The following is a 17,414-nucleotide window of genomic DNA, read 5'->3' as shown; positions in this document are numbered from 1 at the left end:
AATGACGGTTCAACATTGTCAAACAACTCAACCCATTCTCGTGATGAAGACAATGTTCAGAAACAAGGATAAAACCTTAAGTCTTTTTAGTGAGTTAATAAAGCATTAAAGTTTTTTAATGATTGTCTAAGTCTGGCAGAACATGACTAGATAGTGTGTCTATAGGACTACACATTTAGAAATCACCTATGTGAGTGTGAAGTATAAGGCGCTTCAAGGGGAATGATGGTAAAGGCCCATTCTCTATGCATTCACGAAACCAGGCAATGTTTATGGCTGAAACGAACACAACCGTGAGAACCATAGATGGTTGAGGATTAATTGTGTGACTTATGTTGCCTAGGTATACAACAAATTTTGACGGTTCAAAGATATCACATCTACCGATTGATCGAGTATATCCGATATAAGTTCACTACGGAAAGTTCAAAAGGAAACCTACTTATCCAGATGTAATTAATCTTCGCTTGTATATCACACACTTGTCCATGCATTCCTTTAACTTATAGTCATTCCCCATTCATGTGGGGGATTGTTGGGTTTAATTGATAGGTTGAATGGGAAATTGAGGGAAAATGCCTAGAGGGAAAATGAGTTGTTCCCTCTTGCTTTATAAAATAAGTATTTGTCCCTCATAGGTGGTGGAAAGAAAAGTTCTCCTACTTAAAAGTAGAAGCACTGAAAAGTTCTCCTACTTAAAAGTAGAAGCACTCCTTCTTATTGCTAAAGGGTTCAGAAGAGGGTCTCCCCTCGCGCCATCGTCGTCACTCGGCTAGACTTCGGCTTCGGCTTCGACTTCGGCTTTGGTCAAATGATTGATTGATAATCTTTTTTGACCAAATTTTCTTTAATTTTAATTAATTAATTATTATTTATTTATTTAATTAATTAAAATATCCAGGTCTGACCTTTTAGTGACCCGGATCCGCTTGTCTGACCCGCGACCTTTTCTTTTCCGGATTATTTTAAATTTTCCACAATTTGTATGTATTTTTTGTGAAAGGTTGCAAGCCTTTCACGAAAGGTTACAAACCTTTTCCCAACCAGTGCATTAATGGCTATAAATTCCAGTTAATACTCAGATTATTACTTACGAATTTTCTGATATTCTCTATTCTTCTACTCTCTTAAAAATTTTCTTCTGTGTGTTATACTGCCGCTGAGTGGTTCGCCTGACATCGGAGTTTTTGGTACCAATACACCGGTGAGTGAAATCTTTCTATCCTAGGAGGATATATTCCACATTCAACCTCGGGTACTTGAGGGGAATAATTTCCTTAAGGATACACTGTGTATTCAGTGGGCTGGATTTCTGTTCCTTCAAAATATTTTTGTATACTTTTCTGATTATTTTTCCAAATTCTATTTTATATTGGTTTATACTTTCTGATTTTGTAAAGTTACTGGTTTCTGGAAATTTGCTAACTTACTGTTTCGTAATACAGATTATTAACAACATGTTTACTGAGAGCAGAATTCAGTCGCTGACTTGTTAAGCGGGAAGGAGCAAGGCAAAAGATTTCTGGCGACAAGTTGATATTAATAGTTCCTCCCATGTATGCAAATGCAAGTTTTTGGGCAGACATGGAAGGAACCTCATTTGATAGAACAATCCCTAACATGCATAATGTAAGTTTCAATGCTAATGTTAGACATGCCCAGAGCAATGCTTTAAAGGAAAATAAGGCCAATAAAGCAATCACTTGATTGGGGCCATTTTTCCTTAAAGATATATTTTATATATAAACTGTTGCATCAACTGAAAGAAGTTTTCAAAATTAAAACTGATAAAATCTTATGTAAGATCAGTAATGTCTCTAGAGAGATTGAATGGATTAGATGTATTATCAATCGAAAAGTAATTGTTAGAACAAATCGATTATGAAACAGTAATTATGACATCTGAAAAAATTAGAAAAGAAGACGTTAAATAAAAATATATATGATGATCTTTTCTTTAAAAAAATTGAACTCTGTTTGAAGTTTGGGCTTTTTAGCGCTCAATGTTGTTGAGACGGCCTGTTTTGTAACTGCTACTAACAAACTTGGTTTTGAAAATTTCTTCTTTTCCACGAATTTGAAAATCTTAGTATGTGATAGAATTTGGAAATGAATTTAATTGATGAATTGAAGTGGATGTTGTCAATTGCTCTGTGTGTGAAATGTTGAACGTGGATTAGTAGTAGGTGTCTGTCGTAATCAAAAGTTTAAATGCTGTAGATTTTTATTTATTTAGGTGGCATTTGCTTCAAATATATGAGGAAGGAGTTTTGCCTAAAATGAAAAAATAAAAGAAGAACACAGTTTTCCAACTACATAATCCTTTCTCGCAATAAATGTATCTTTAAAATTGGTAATAGCGAGAAAGTTATTTTTTTGAAAAGTTATTTGACTCTTAAACAATAAAATTATCACATCACATGAAACATAGAATATATTTAATTTTACTTTAAAGAGAAATAAATGTGTAAACTCATGCGAAAGATTAGATGAGCTGAATGTTTATTCTTTTTTGTAAGAAAAAATTTACATAAAAAAAAGTATTATTATATAATTCATGCAAGTATATCAATATTTGAGATGAGTTTGCTTCAAAAATTTGAGAAAGAGTTTTTGCAAAAAGAAAAATTCAAATTTTCAAAAATATTGTTTTAACCAAAAAACAAGTGAAAAATTCTAAATAGCTTTTACATGTTTTTACAAAAAAAACTTGGTACTAACATTTTTCTCTCTTATTATGTTTTTTGTGTGTCTTTGTTTACTGGACATAAAAAAAAAAAAAAAAAAAAAAGAGTAAAAGAACTTTGAATATTGTGATATTAAATTAGAGGTGTGTATAATGTGTCGAATATGCCACTTGTGAAATTACACCGAATATGTTGGTGTTGTTATTAAAGATAAACTAAAAATATTAAAATTTAAAACTTACGAAATACTCCTGATTTTAAACAAAAAGATAAATTAAAATAATATACAAACTAAAAAGCAAAGTAAGAAAATAAATTGAAATAACAAACCAACTAAAAGAGAAGTGAAAAGTCCGAAACCTAAATGGGTACTTTGGTATCACATTTTTTTTTGAAGTATTTTGGTTGAATGGGTCTTTTATTGGGTCATTTAGGTTCCGGACTCAAAAAGACCACACCCTACGCCACAACCCCCACCCAGAAAAAAAAAAAATAAATCAATTTGCCTTTGATTGCCGACTTTCCGTCGAGCAACTTCTCTATTGGGACATTAGCGTCCATATTCAGACTTTGGGGCCCAAAGATATGAATGTTGAAAATTCAAATCCAATGGGTCCCCTAGATTGTGAGTCACGAAAATTTCAACTAATTAAATCAAATTGGATACAAATATAATGAGTGAGGTTTGTTTCACTGATAGAAAATATTTACCAAACTGATATGTTTGATGTTAACTCAAATGGAATGATATTGCAAATACTCTTTTTAAGTTTCAACGATCAAGTTACTATTATTTCTTTTCTTTTTTTTCTGCATTTTCAATTCTCTACGACGTCTAGAGCATAAAATATTTTCAGGAAGAAACAATACATTTTTTTAACTTCAATCGACTATTTATAAAATCAGGATATGACAATACTCTTGAAAGTCTCTATTATAGAGATAAGCTAATCACATAAGTTATGTTATTTTCTTATATTATACATATAACCTTAATTATTACTGTATCACTTATTGAAGCTGATCATATATAATTAAGGGAAGTGACATGTTTTAAGCACTTAACTTAATTCTTAAAAAATGTCACATATATGCTCTTTTTGGTCTATTCTCTAGTCCCACACACTACAAAGAGCATCAAGCCGCTTTTCATGTCACTTAACACTATAGAAGTGTTTTAAATAGAAAATATTACAGTTCAGGAATAATAACAACAACTAATAATTTAATTATTAAACCGATAAAACTTAAATAATTTGCGGATATTTCATGCATTAATAACTCAAAAATTAACGAACTTTGGCTGTATCTCAAATATAGTGCTAGCCGTGCACTTTGCTCGGTTTCTCAATAAGGAAAGCTATAATCATTTGGCCTTCCCACGGCAGTGTATATATACCGTTAATACCCCCCTCTGGATCGACAGTTAATATTACCTGGACTTGAATTTCTCAAAAATCATTCAATTTTACTTGGTTTTTTAAATGATCATTTAGCCCCCTTTTTTCCATTTTTCAACAAAAAAATATGGCTTCCCGAAGGCGGATGCTTCTAAAGGTTATAATCCTTGGGGATAGCGGCTAAATTTTTCCTTTCGTTCCCCAGTTGAGTTTTGGCAATGTTCATTCCCATTTGGTTAATGCAATTACTTCCCTCCGTCCCAATTTATGTGGCACAATTTCAAATTTCGAGAGTCAGACAGTTTAATTTTGATCATGAATTCGGACATCAAATCTAATTTTCCTGAAATCAAATTTACATATTTAGAAACTGCATAACTAAGAATTCAAAATATGTAAAAGATATATGAAAAAATTACGGTAAAAAAAGTCTTGTTTGAATCTTGAAATCAGAAAGGTTCCACAGTTATATTTTTGGTTTCCCAATCTCAACATTATTTAGATTCTCCGTAATCTGGAAGCTTTAGATTGGGAATAGTATAAATAACGTCATATTGCAACAGAGTTAACTTTGTCTTCATTGAATTGTATCAATCACCTAAACTAATGTTTAAATTCGGTTACCACAATTCACTTTGAAGTAGGCAGGATTCATGCAAAAATATTTTGCGTGTATTGATCATAGATAAGAAATGAGACCTTCACCTGAAGAATGTGCTGCGGTCTTGCAGATTTGTGTACCATAGTCAGTAGCTAGATACGGATAAGGAGGCATGGAATACATATGATGAGCTACAACAATGGATAGGTATATCATGGCGAATTCTTCAGAAAAAATTGTGTCTTCCACAATGATTTTCATCCGGTTCAAAAAATTTTAATAAGTAAGATATCAGGGGGTTCAACACCTACTATATATACAAAATAAAATAATTTTAAGTTTGAAAATACACTGTAATTTTTCGCCGAGGAGTGAACCCCCTGGATATAAGCTGGCTCCGCCCCTGTCTTCCACAATGGAATCCGATAAGTGAGATATTAAGTATTGACATAATAAGATACCAATCCAGAAGTTTTTGCAACTCAATCATAGATGATGGAATCATTAAAGATTTAACCTTTTCGAACTCTCTGTAACTCACTAGAGGCCCGAGAAACAACTACAAGAGTATTACACCCTTGATCGTGAAATATCTATTGCTTGTTGAACCCTGTGAATTGCGTGAAGTAGGATACTCCAAATTCGGAGGTGAAAGAGTTTTAGAAAATGTTCTTGGTGGAAAAAAAAATGTGAGTCCCAATGAAAGCGAAAAAGTCTATATTTAAGTTTAAGCTTTTACATGATGTGGTTAACATAATGCAACAGTTTTTTCTTTGGTTTTCCCTGTTTTTCTCCTTTTTCGACATACTGGAAGATTCTAGCTGAAACCGATAGGCAGCTAGTTAAACGTTGAAGAATGGTTGTGCACTTGTTCTTTGAACGAACAGGACAAAATAAAAGGAAAAAGAATGTGAAACGGGTTCTCTTTCCCGCTTCCTTTTCTTGATAAAAAATTAGTGGGCTAGCTTGAAATCAGAGTATGCAAATTATGGAAATTTGACCATGTCTAATCATTAATCGATTTTGAAATTTAGACATCTTTGCATTTCTAGGCTTCCTCATTGTTTTCGTTTAAAACGTTCGAACATATACTAGGTAAGGGAACCTTAACATTCTTTCTGGGCAGCTTGGCTGGAAGAAACCATAGATACTTTGAAGGGAAGGAAAATCATAATTCATATGTAAAATTTAGATGTGTACAGGATTACTTATTTCTTTTGTAATCTACAGTACATCTTGGTACTTGTTATTAATAAAATTACCTTATTTATCAAAAAATATGTTCACTGAATTCATCAACTGTACCAGATGAATCATAGGCACTACTAACTGGTTTAATCTTTAATGTCAATACATTCCTGTACTTTAGCATCGTGTAGACTTTATCTGACTTACTTGTCAATCCTTTTGTAGGGTGGGGAAGACATCTCTGATGAACCAGTATGCTTGATTCCTCTTTTCTGAAATCTAGCAAATACATTATTTTATATTTCTTTTGGGTTTTGTTTTACCGTATACATCTCTTTCGTGATTACTTTAGGTATGTGAATCGCAAGTTTAGTAACCAATACAAGGCCACAATCGGAGCTGATTTCTGATAGTAAACAGGCATATACAAGCAACATCCAAGATCGTAATACATGTAAACTAGACAAACATAATCAAATACTTGACAAAGAAATTGCACAAGTCTTCAATAAGCGTTGAGTTTACGATAGGACTTTTATGAACGTAATACTTGATTGGCAGGTAAACAATAATCACTTAGGGTTGAATGGCTTTCTTTATATACACACGTTTTTATAAATGAGTGCTTTTACAGATATTATTTTTCCTTTTATTTTCCTTGTTCTAGAATATTCACAAGCGGGGACCACGGATTTAATAACGAGGCTTCTTATTGTGATATTAATTCGGAATATGAATGAATTAATCCTACCACAATAAATTACAATTTATTCCACTAGTAATTGCACTGTCCGTTTAATTTCGAAATCATTCATTAAAAACTTATTTAACTCCCCATGTTAAGATTACAGACACCAATCAAATAAATTCTCGACAATTTAATTCATAACTAATTTAATCCTTTATACTTCCGCTTAACTTATTTCACGTGATACAAAATTCATTTCATGAAAACTTATAAACAAAAGGTATCATCAATCTGTGTCGAGACACGGATTCTATCAACTAATTGTTATTTCACAAATGCACTTTGCCATTATCCAATTTTTGAATACATTAACCGCAGTTTCGTACCTTTTAATAAATCAAAATAATGAACGAAGCACATTGATCATAACAATCATATCAAGATTAAGAGTATAAGAACATTTAATGAGCTAGAGAGGTAGTTTTATATATTCAGCACAAAAACAGTTATCTCTCTTCCAATACACACAAAAATGTACTAGCATAAGAAGTTGGAACATAACCATTCCCATAATCAAGATAGATTATATTTTAATCTTATGCTACAATCATCAAGATCGCATCTAGCTTCATCTTTGATTGTGAACATTAACTTTATCAGCATAATATAATCTTCCAAGCGCTTAAAACTCCATACACTAAATCGTCTCTCCATATGAACAAATGATCTATTTAAATTAAGACTTTATTGAATTGAATAAATAAATAAACAATTATTCCAAAAGAAATAAAAAATAATACTATAATCAAACCGCATGGTTAATAGTATATCCTAACAATTTCTTGACAAAAGAAATTCAATTTGAGGATAGGTTATACACATTGCAGGTAAGATTCAAGAATCAGAAGCATATAATGAGTGCTTTTACAGTTTTACCACATCCCCTCTTTTCTTTACTCAAACATAGTTTGTCCTTATATTGTTGTTAACTTTCACTTAATTCTTATTTTGGATTGACCCTGTTAACTAACGTGATTTCATTTCTAAACAAAAATCATGTCTGTGCCAATTATGTAATTGAATTGCTGTCGAATTGTGCCTGCAAAATGTTTGTCTAGTATCTACTCTATGGAGAGACCCTGACCAGTACTTGCAACTTAATTTCCAGTGATAATAGTGAGGTCTGTAATCCTAACTCTTATCACAATCTCCATATCAAGCTTCTTACTTCTAGGCCTAACAATAGCGTACGCAGAAAGTTTATTATCGTTGATCCAGTTAAATTTCCATTTTTTCTAATTTTAAATTCAATGTAGTATGTGTAAGGAGATGTCTGATTATTTCTCATTTAGCAATTAGAAATGATATTCTTGAGACGGTTAATCTAGCTTTATGTGTAGCTTGCACAGAAAATCAGTTTGCTGGATTTTAAGATCACATCTATCAATTTAATTTCTAGGGAATGGTATGAGAACTTCAATGGTATCTTGTTAAATATACAGAACTTCATTAGGGGAAATGTTCCAGCCTTCATGGCACTTCCACCACTGCTTCACAAAATATAGGACTCCCATATTAAGGATTTTACAAGTGCTTCTGGAGTTTTAGATGCGTCTAAGGGATCTATCTTGTCACAGGACAAAATGTCACTTTACCATGCTGCAAAGGTTAAATATGGATTTTATTTTATATGGAACAAAGTTGAATCCTTTTTGAAATTTGAGCTCAAAGGATTGAGTGGCAGTAATGTATATTCTCTAATTGTTGGCATCTCTTTGAAGAATTACAAACAGTCCCAGAATGACAGAATATGAAAAGGAAAATGGTTAATGGGAGACATAGGACCAAACTTTTTGATCGGAGAAATGTTGTTTGTATTTAGCCATAAAAGCTGTTTCTTTCACTTATCAGTTCCCTTTTGCCGGAATATTCAACCAAATGTAAGCAAGTTTAGCAAATCATTTGTGGAGATGACTGTTCTCATAATGTTTGAATATCGATGCATATTGCTATCTCTAAGAAAAAGAATTAATTCCTATGTGAGTCGATTCCAGAGATGGGATTGTCAGGTAATGTGTTCTGTCATTGGATCATAGGACTTAGAAGTTAGAACGTGAATTTGGAGGCAGTTGACAGGCCAATTTTGACTTGCATATCCATGTAGGAATAAGTGGGAGGTCCGGAGAAACTAGTTTTATTAGTGGAATAAAATAATCTTGAATAGAGGAAAGATACTGATTATTCATACAGCCAACTTCAATTAGAGGCAAAAGTTAATTGATTGGTTGATTACCAGCTCAACTGTGTTAATTACTAGGCATATGTGCTGTTGGATTGGTTCAATATTTGACATCAATGTTATTAGTGCCTCTGCTCTGCAAATAGGATTTGGATGCAGAAGCTAAAACTAAGTTTTAGGAGGATATGTGACCTTGGTTCAACGGATTCCAGGAGATCAAACAAATCTTATATGGAGAGATTAGATGGTCATGTAGGTAAAGTTAGCGACAACTCTGAACAAGTACATGGGGGTTTTGGTTATGATACTAGGAATGATGAAGGAAGGCTGTCTTAGAATTTTCTTTAGCTAGTAGTAGCTATTATATTTTAAGAAGAGAGATTCTCACCTACTAACTTATAAGAGGGGGGTTAATTATAGTCAAATAGACTTCATGCTTAGAAGAAGACGTGATAGAACTACATGTAAGGACTGTAAGGTTATTGTAGGAGAAGCGATGACCACTCAACATCGGTTAGTAGTCTTAGATGTATAGCTTAAGTGTAAAGTGAGTAAGGAAACAACTTGCAAACAACTGCGAATTAGGCGGTGGCATTAAAGGACACTAACCCGTTAATGTTTCAAGAAAAAGTACGGGACAATGAAGCTTGGGACATAGAGGGGGATGTGAACATCATGTGGAAAGAAATGTCAGGTTGCATTTGAAAAGTAGCAACAGAAGTGTTAACTGTGTTTAAAGATCTAGGACCTCGACCACGAGAATCCTGGTGGTGGAATGAGGAAATACAAATAGTTACTAAAGCTAAAAGAAAGTGCCATAGGAAGTTGCCAAAAATAGAAGAGAGAGAAGCCTTTGAAGAATACATAAAGCCCGAGGGGAAGATCTATATGAATTATACCAAAATCTAGGGACACGAGAAAGGAGAAAGAAACTTTTAAACTAGCACGACTGAGAGAGAAGTTGGGTATGGATTTAAACCAAGTTAAGTGTAATAAAGATGATTTCAACAAGGGTTGACATGAGATAAGGAGGTCAAGAAGAGATGAAGAGGCTATTTTAATCAATTGTTCCCACTACAAATTTGTTCACTTAGGTACTTTTCAATGAAATTGATGCATATAAGTAGCGCTTTGGTCTTCACTACCCAGTAACTTCTTAAGAAGGGCCTGTTTTCAAATTCACTTTCTCATGACCTTCCCAACTTGATGGAATGATAAAACAACCCTAAAATCATTCCCTAGTAGCTCCTGAAAGATGATTAAAAGAATGTATTAACGTGATGGTTATGTTAATTCTTGGCTCACCAGTTCTCTTCCACCTCAACCCAGTGTTATCAAATGCGAAAAGCGCAAAAAAGCTCTAAGGTTAGCTGGGGCTTTAAGCGCCAAAGCGCAAATAAAGTGTAAGCTTTAGTGAAAAAAAGCGCAATGGTCCAAAATTACAAATATATGTGTGTTTAGTCCAAGACTAATAATAATAAGCATGAATAACAAATATATGGATAACGAAATTGTAAAAACACCACGATAAAGTGAAATATCAATCATCTAGTGTCACCTCTTCAAGAGAGGCATACATTTCAGGAAAGTATGTCTTAGAACCTTGATGACGAAACTGAAGCGCACATAAAGCGAGGCGAAGAGCTCAACATGTTTTGAGCCTCGCTTCAGGGCTTAAGCGCGCCTTTGACAACACAGCCTCAACCAAGGTTATATTGAATTTGTCTGACAGTAAGTCTATCTATGCATGTGATTGGCAAGATGTTATTTTTGATGAGTAAGTTAATGGGAACAAACAACTCTCCATAAACATTAATCTTTAAAGCCAATGCGATTTTCTCAAGAGTCTACTGTAGAAGAGTCGCTCCTGAACAAATCAATGTCTTCTTGTGTATGACTTATGGAATATCGCAAAACATACAGTACTCTAGGTAGACGGTTGGAGAAACATGAATAGTTGCTCACCATCTTTAATTCTAATCTGCCACATTTTACTCAGTTTGCTTCAGATATGGGATACAGCAGGGCAGGAAAGATTCCAAAACCTTGGTGTGGCTTTCTACCGTGGAGCAGATTGTTGTGTTCTAGTGTATGAAGTGAATGCCATGAAGTCATTTGAGAATCTTAACAACTGGAGAGAAGAATTTTTAATCTAGGTTATATGAATCCATAATTTGCCGAAGTGTTTTGATGTGTTTAGGATAAATAGCTGAAAATTTATGCTTTAAATGTTCAGGCAAGTCCATCTGATCCCGAGAACTTTCCATTTGTGGTATTAGGGAATAAAATTGATGTTGATGGTGGCAACAGTCGAGTGGTAAATTAAATTGCCTCTTGATGATTCTTCTCTGAATGAATTTCTGTATCCATTTGCAATTTGGCATCTGGAAATGGAGTTGTTCTTTATATATTGGTTGCATGATGTTAAATTCAGTGTTTAATCAGTGAATTTGACCACTGGACTTGAGTTCTAACTAGAATCCATTGAGAGAACTTTGAAGAAGAAGTTTTTGTATATATGTGTATATCATTTACGAACGGGTATATATACCCTTTCATGCTACATACTCACGTGCACAACATGTGCTCTATCTAACTGAATCTTAACTAACTACTAATCATTACTTTTGACAACTAATATACAGCTAAGAGCCTAACCACTTATAACAAACTCAGTTCTTAATACTCCCCCTCAAGCTGGGATGGAAAACATCAAGTACTCCCAGCTTGCTCAATAGAAACTGATGTTGTGCTACTCCCAATCCCTTTGTCCATAAGTCTGCCAGTTGAAACTTAGTTCCAATGTATTCAGGTTTGATCAGACCATCTTTAAGCTTCTCCCTCACAAAGTGACAGTCAATCTCAATATGCTTTGTTCTCTCATGGAACATGGGATTGGAAGCTATTTGTAAGGCTGCTTTGTTGTCACAACAAAGCTTGACTGGTCTGTCAACAGACACCTTTAACTCTTCCAACAAACCAACTACCCAAATGACACGCCATGCCGTCGATATGCTTCCGTATTCAGCACCGCCGAACTTCTACTTACCGTGTGTTTCTTTGACTTTCATGAAATTAGAGACTCTCCTAGTTGAACCACGCCTTTATCGACCTTTTCTTGTATCGGGGGGCCGCTTACCGAGTCACAAAAAACAGTCAAGTTGTTAATGGGATTGTTCTTTAATAAGATGCATTGGCTTGGAGAACCTTTTAGATATCTAATCACTCTCAATGCTGCTTCCCAGTGTGATCTCTTAGGGTGCTGCATAAATTGACTTAGAACCTCGAACCGCAAAACATATATCAAAGTTCGGTGATTGTTAGGTATATCAGTTTTCCTATGAGCTGCTGATAACCCTATATATCTTTCAAAGGTGGATCATCTGTCCTTTTGATCAATGTGTCATACTCCATTGTGGTGAGCTTAGCATTTTGTTCCATTGGTGCAGAGGCAGGTCTTGCACCAGTCAATCCAACACTTGAAATTAACTCCATTGCATATTTTCTCACGATTGAGAAGAATTCCCTTATAGGATCTCATAACTTCAATGCCTAAGAAAAAGCTAAGGTGTCCCAAGTCTTTAACTTTGAATTTTTCATGTAATGTCTGTTGTGCTGCTTTAACCAAAGCTTAGTTGCTTCCTGTGATCAAGAGATCATCAACATAGACCAAGATGATCACTAAGTCGTCTCCTGCTTGCTTAGTAAACAATGAATGATCATAAGAGCTTTGCTTGTATCCTGCTTCAACCAAGGCACTAGACAGTTTGATATTCCATTGTCTAGAGGCCTGCTTTAAACCATAAAGAGATTTCATCAGTTTGCATACCTTTGTCTCCCCCTGTCTGTGAAAACCTTGAGGCAATGCCATGTATACATCTTCAAATAGGTCACCTTGGAGAAAAGCATTGTTGACATCCATTTGGATCAAGGGCCATCCTTTGCTGTCGGCGTAACGTTAATGATTCTCACGTCACCATTTTGGCACAGAGAAAGTCTCATGGTAGTCCAGACCTTCTTGTTGGTTATAGCCCTTTACCACCAAACGAGCTTTATATTTATCAACACTACCATCTGAGTTATACTTGATCTTAAAAACCCACTTGGACCCAAGAGCCTATTTGTCAAGGGGTAAGTCAACTAGTTTCTAGGTGTTATTGCTCTTTAAGGCTGAAATTTCATCCTGCATGTTGATCCATCTGGCATCTTGAGAGGCTTCTTTAAAGGATTTTGGTTCTACCTCAGAGGAAATAGCACCCAAGTAAGCTTGGTAAGGAGTAGGCAAATGTGAGTAAGATAGAAAATTGGATAGATGATATGAACGCCGTGGGCGAATAGAATTTGTGTGTGACCTAGTCATGAAGCCAGGCTAGAGGTTTGGTAGCTCTTGTAGGTCTAGTGAACTCTTCTGGTTGTTGAGGAATAGGAATATGTGGGGCTGGTGCTGGTATGTCTTGAGGGATCTCAACTAAAGGAGGAATCATATCTTGTACCGATCAGCAACCGGATCATCTTCTCGTCACTTGTGTGGGCACAAAAGATCAGCACATGTCGGTGGATCACCGAATCAACTCGAGTGTCACGATGATACTATCACCGTATCTTGAGCGGTGTTTACAACATTATCTCCATATTCTTCATCAATCGTAGGATTCAACATCAAGGCATTATCTCGCTTGCGATCAAGGATATATCCAGGATGTGTGACTTCCACCATCTCAAACATATCACCTTTATCTGATGGTTGATCATTGCTATAAGGAAAATGTGATTCTCTAAAAGTGACATCTCTACTAACAAAGAAAACTCTATCTACCAGGTCAAATAGCCTGTACCTTTTTTGAGTCTCTGAGTACCCTACCAACACAGTTTTCCTTGCTCTTGGAGCAAATTTGTCACCTCTAGGTAGCTTACTTGCATAACACAAACACCTAAACACGTTTAGGTGGTCATACTTAAGAGATTTCCCAAATAAGACCTCATAAGGTGCCTTACCTCTAAGCACATCAATAGGCAACTTATTTATCAAGTAACAGTACTGTTTTCACTTCTCCCAAAACGTCGTAGTAAAGAACTTTGAAACTTCAATGCTCTAGCCATTTCTAAAATATGTCTATGTTTCCTTTCTACAATGCCATTTTGTGGTGGTGTATATACAACTACTTTGATGTATTATCCCATTAGCAAAGAAATAAATTATGACAAGCATTATAGAATTCTGTACTATTATCCGTCCTTCAAGATTTTTACGGACAAGGCAAACCGATTTTTTATTAAGGCTAAGAAATCCTTAAGGACTACAATGACTTCACATTTTGAATGAATCAAACATAGCCAGGTATATCTGCTATGATTATCAACTATAGTAACAAAATAGTACTTATTGTCATGTGTAGGCTTTCTATATGGACTCCAAACATCAACATGCACCAACTCAAACACATGCTTAGTCTCACTAGTACTAGCAGAAACTCACATTGTTTAGCTAAGGGACAAATTCCACATTCATCGCGCATGCTCTTATCGGCCATATGTTGTAGTGTCTTGATATGTTGCATTGTCTTGATGGATACGTCCCAATCTCAAATGCCACAGCTTGCCATCGGCATGTCCTTTTCCGTATTTTTCGTAAGTACCGCATTTATTATTGGCTTCAACCTCTACCAAGTATGTATAATCCATCTCTTGCCTACCAATCCCCAACACCCGCTATTGAAGAGTCCCCGTAACACAAAGAAATCGTGATAAAAGAAACCGAACAACACAGCTTTTTGTCGGTTTGCTACGGATACATCGAATTTGAAGTCCGGTACATGCAAGCACATTTTTGATTTCATATCCTTCTAAAATTGTAGTATTTCGCTCCTTGGATGTGACATTTATTTCGTAGGTACTTGGACTTGGTTATAATGATAGTCATCTATTCTTCTAACGGCTTTTGTGATTGCTTTCTTAGGTGTTATGTGGTGTGTTGCACCACTATCAACTATCCATTCACATGTATGAGTGATGCTTGACAATGTTGGAGTAATACCTGCCATGTTTGAAGAACATTCTCCTCCTGTTCCTGTCCTGTTCATCCTGCTCACCAGTTCCTCATACTGCTCCTCAGTGAAGTGATTCATTGGAACTTTGATGTCACTAGCAGTTGCTTCAGCTTCCTTAGTGAAATTTGCTGCTGCAGGCTTGTACTCTCCACCAGTTCTATTGTCACCAACTCCTTTCTTCTTGCTTTTAAAGTCAGCTGGATAACCTACTAATCTGTAACAATCAACTGTCGTTGTCCCTTATAACCACAAACCTTACAAGGTGTTCCATTATTTCCAAAATTCTTAGTTCCGTATCGACCATTATATCCACTGTGTCTATAACCTTGTGTTCTTCTTGCAAGTAATATTAGTGCCTCTCTAGCTTTATCAGCAACACCTAAAGCTCTTTGGCTTTTTTCTTGTGTTGCCACAGCATATGCCTCATTTACAGATACAACTGCTTTCGTAGCCAAAATGCCACTCCTAATATTCCTATAACTCTCATTTAGGCCCATTAAGAATTGAAGTAGTCTCTGTGACTTCAAATGAACAACATATCTGCCGCCGATTCATCACATTCACAACAGCAAAGGAATCATCATATCCATTTCACCCAAGTCCTTCAATTTAGAGTAATAAGTAGTAACTGAGTCATTACCTTACTTCAGAGTTGCCATCTCAGTCCAAAGGTGATAGGATCTGGTCAAGTCAGATCTGTCAAACCTTTCTTCAAAATCTAGCCAAATTTTCTTTGCACTTGAAGCATACATGATGCCTGGTAACAATTCTGCAGCGACTGTGACTGCTATCCATGAAAGTACTATCGCGTTACACTTTTCCCATTGTTCCTCAGGTGCTCCTTTGTAAGCCCTTTTGACACAGCTTCCATCAACTAATCCTAATTTTCCTTTTCCTCTAAGTGCTAATTTCATGTACCGCTCCATGCAGCATAGTTCTCTCGGTCTCGCGAGCTTTATTGGAATTAAAACCACACAAAGTGCATCAAGTCAAGAAAGAGGATGATTGTGATCAAGTGCTGTAACTTCACTAACCGCCATTGTTGACTGTGTTGTAGCTTCGCTAACCACCATTGTTGATTGTATTGAGTTTTTTCGAGTTTGTGCTTATTTCTATATTCTCTTTTGCTTTGATCGAGTCTCCTTAGGATCCCCGCTCTGATACCATGTTAAATTCAGTGTTTGATCAGTGAATTTGACCACTGGACTTGAGTTCTAACTAGAATCCATTGAGAGAACTTTGAAGAAGAAGGCAGTTTTTGTATATATGTGTATATCTGTTACAGAATGGGTATATATACCCTTTCATGCTACATATTCACGTGCACAACATGTGCTCTATCTAACTGAATCTTAACTAACTACTAATCATTACTTTTGACAACTAATATACAGCTAAGAGCCTAACCACTTATAACAAACTTAGTTCTTAATACATGAATTGCAGGTATCTGAGAAGAAAGTCAAGGCATGGTGTGCTTCCAAGGGAAACATACCATACTTTGAGACCTCAGCAAAAGAGGGATTCAATGTGGATGCAGCTTTCCAGTGTATAGCCAAAAATGCTCTGAAAAACGAACCTGAAGATGAAATGTGAGTACATCTTGCAAACAGAAAATCTACTGTATCAAATTGTGCTTGAAGTGTTCTTTGTTCTTTCAAAGTGGAAGTGCCTTGAAGACTTAATATGGAGTTTCTCTTCTAGGTTCCGGGATCTGCCTTCATCTTGATAAATGTATCTATTTTTCATGCAATTAGGTTATGATCTAGACAAGTTACAGTAAGTATTTCTTCCCATTTGCCTAAGTCTTAGTGTCTTGTACAGTTGTACTGGTGAAAGGTAGCAAGCATCAAGTGGAATAGTCGAGGTTGCGTGTAAACTGACCTGGACACCAATTATGAGAAAATGTATGCTATGTTTCATACATTTAGGTCATCATCTAGACAAATTAGTCTAAGGTTCTTGACAAGTACTCTTACGTGCGATCTGTATCCAAAACATAAGAGCTGTGTGCATCATTCGATCTTTAGCCTTGCGAACATTCTTTTTCTGCATATACTGAATTGCTGACTGGTCCGAGAACTATTGTTTTTCTTCTTGATGTGTCTAGATACCTTCCAGATACTATCGATGCTACCGGGGGAAGTCAATCCAGATCAACAAGATGCGAATGTTGATGAAGGGCCTCTCTGTTGGGTTGTTTCATTGACTCAACTGTAGATTCCCTGATCTGAATCCTTTGTTTATATTAATTAATTTTATTACAACAATGTTAGTTTAGGTCTGTGTATTTGATTTTAGCTTCGCATTGAAAAAGTATAATTATAATGATGCTGCATTATTTTACTCCTTGTATACTTCTTTTGTGGTTCAATCTAATGATATTACATGATGCCAATGCTACTCAGCCAAAACTACCTTTATTATAGAATATTGGGATACAGGGAATTCGCTTTAGCAGTGGGAGCTTCCTTCAAAAAAAAAATCCCCATATTGAAATGCAGGATTGCTTAATACCCCCTCCGGTTCAAAAGAGCGTCCACTTAGCCATTTGCACACCTTAC

At 35.4% G+C, this 17,414-nt stretch overlaps 1 pseudogene; it reads left to right on the top strand.

Annotated features, from left to right (window-relative positions):
• The first annotated feature begins 4,214 nt into the window (after window positions 1–4,214).
• On the top strand, window positions 4,215–17,149 carry LOC132040963 (ras-related protein Rab7-like; annotated as a pseudogene).
• The last annotated feature ends 265 nt before the right edge of the window (window positions 17,150–17,414 follow it).

The sequence above is a fragment of the Lycium ferocissimum genome, chromosome 12, assembly GCF_029784015.1.
Source record: "Lycium ferocissimum isolate CSIRO_LF1 chromosome 12, AGI_CSIRO_Lferr_CH_V1, whole genome shotgun sequence".
NCBI classification, from domain to species: domain Eukaryota; kingdom Viridiplantae; phylum Streptophyta; class Magnoliopsida; order Solanales; family Solanaceae; genus Lycium; species Lycium ferocissimum.
The sequence above is the reverse complement of the archived record's forward strand: the minus strand, read 5'-3'. Positions and strand labels throughout refer to the sequence as shown.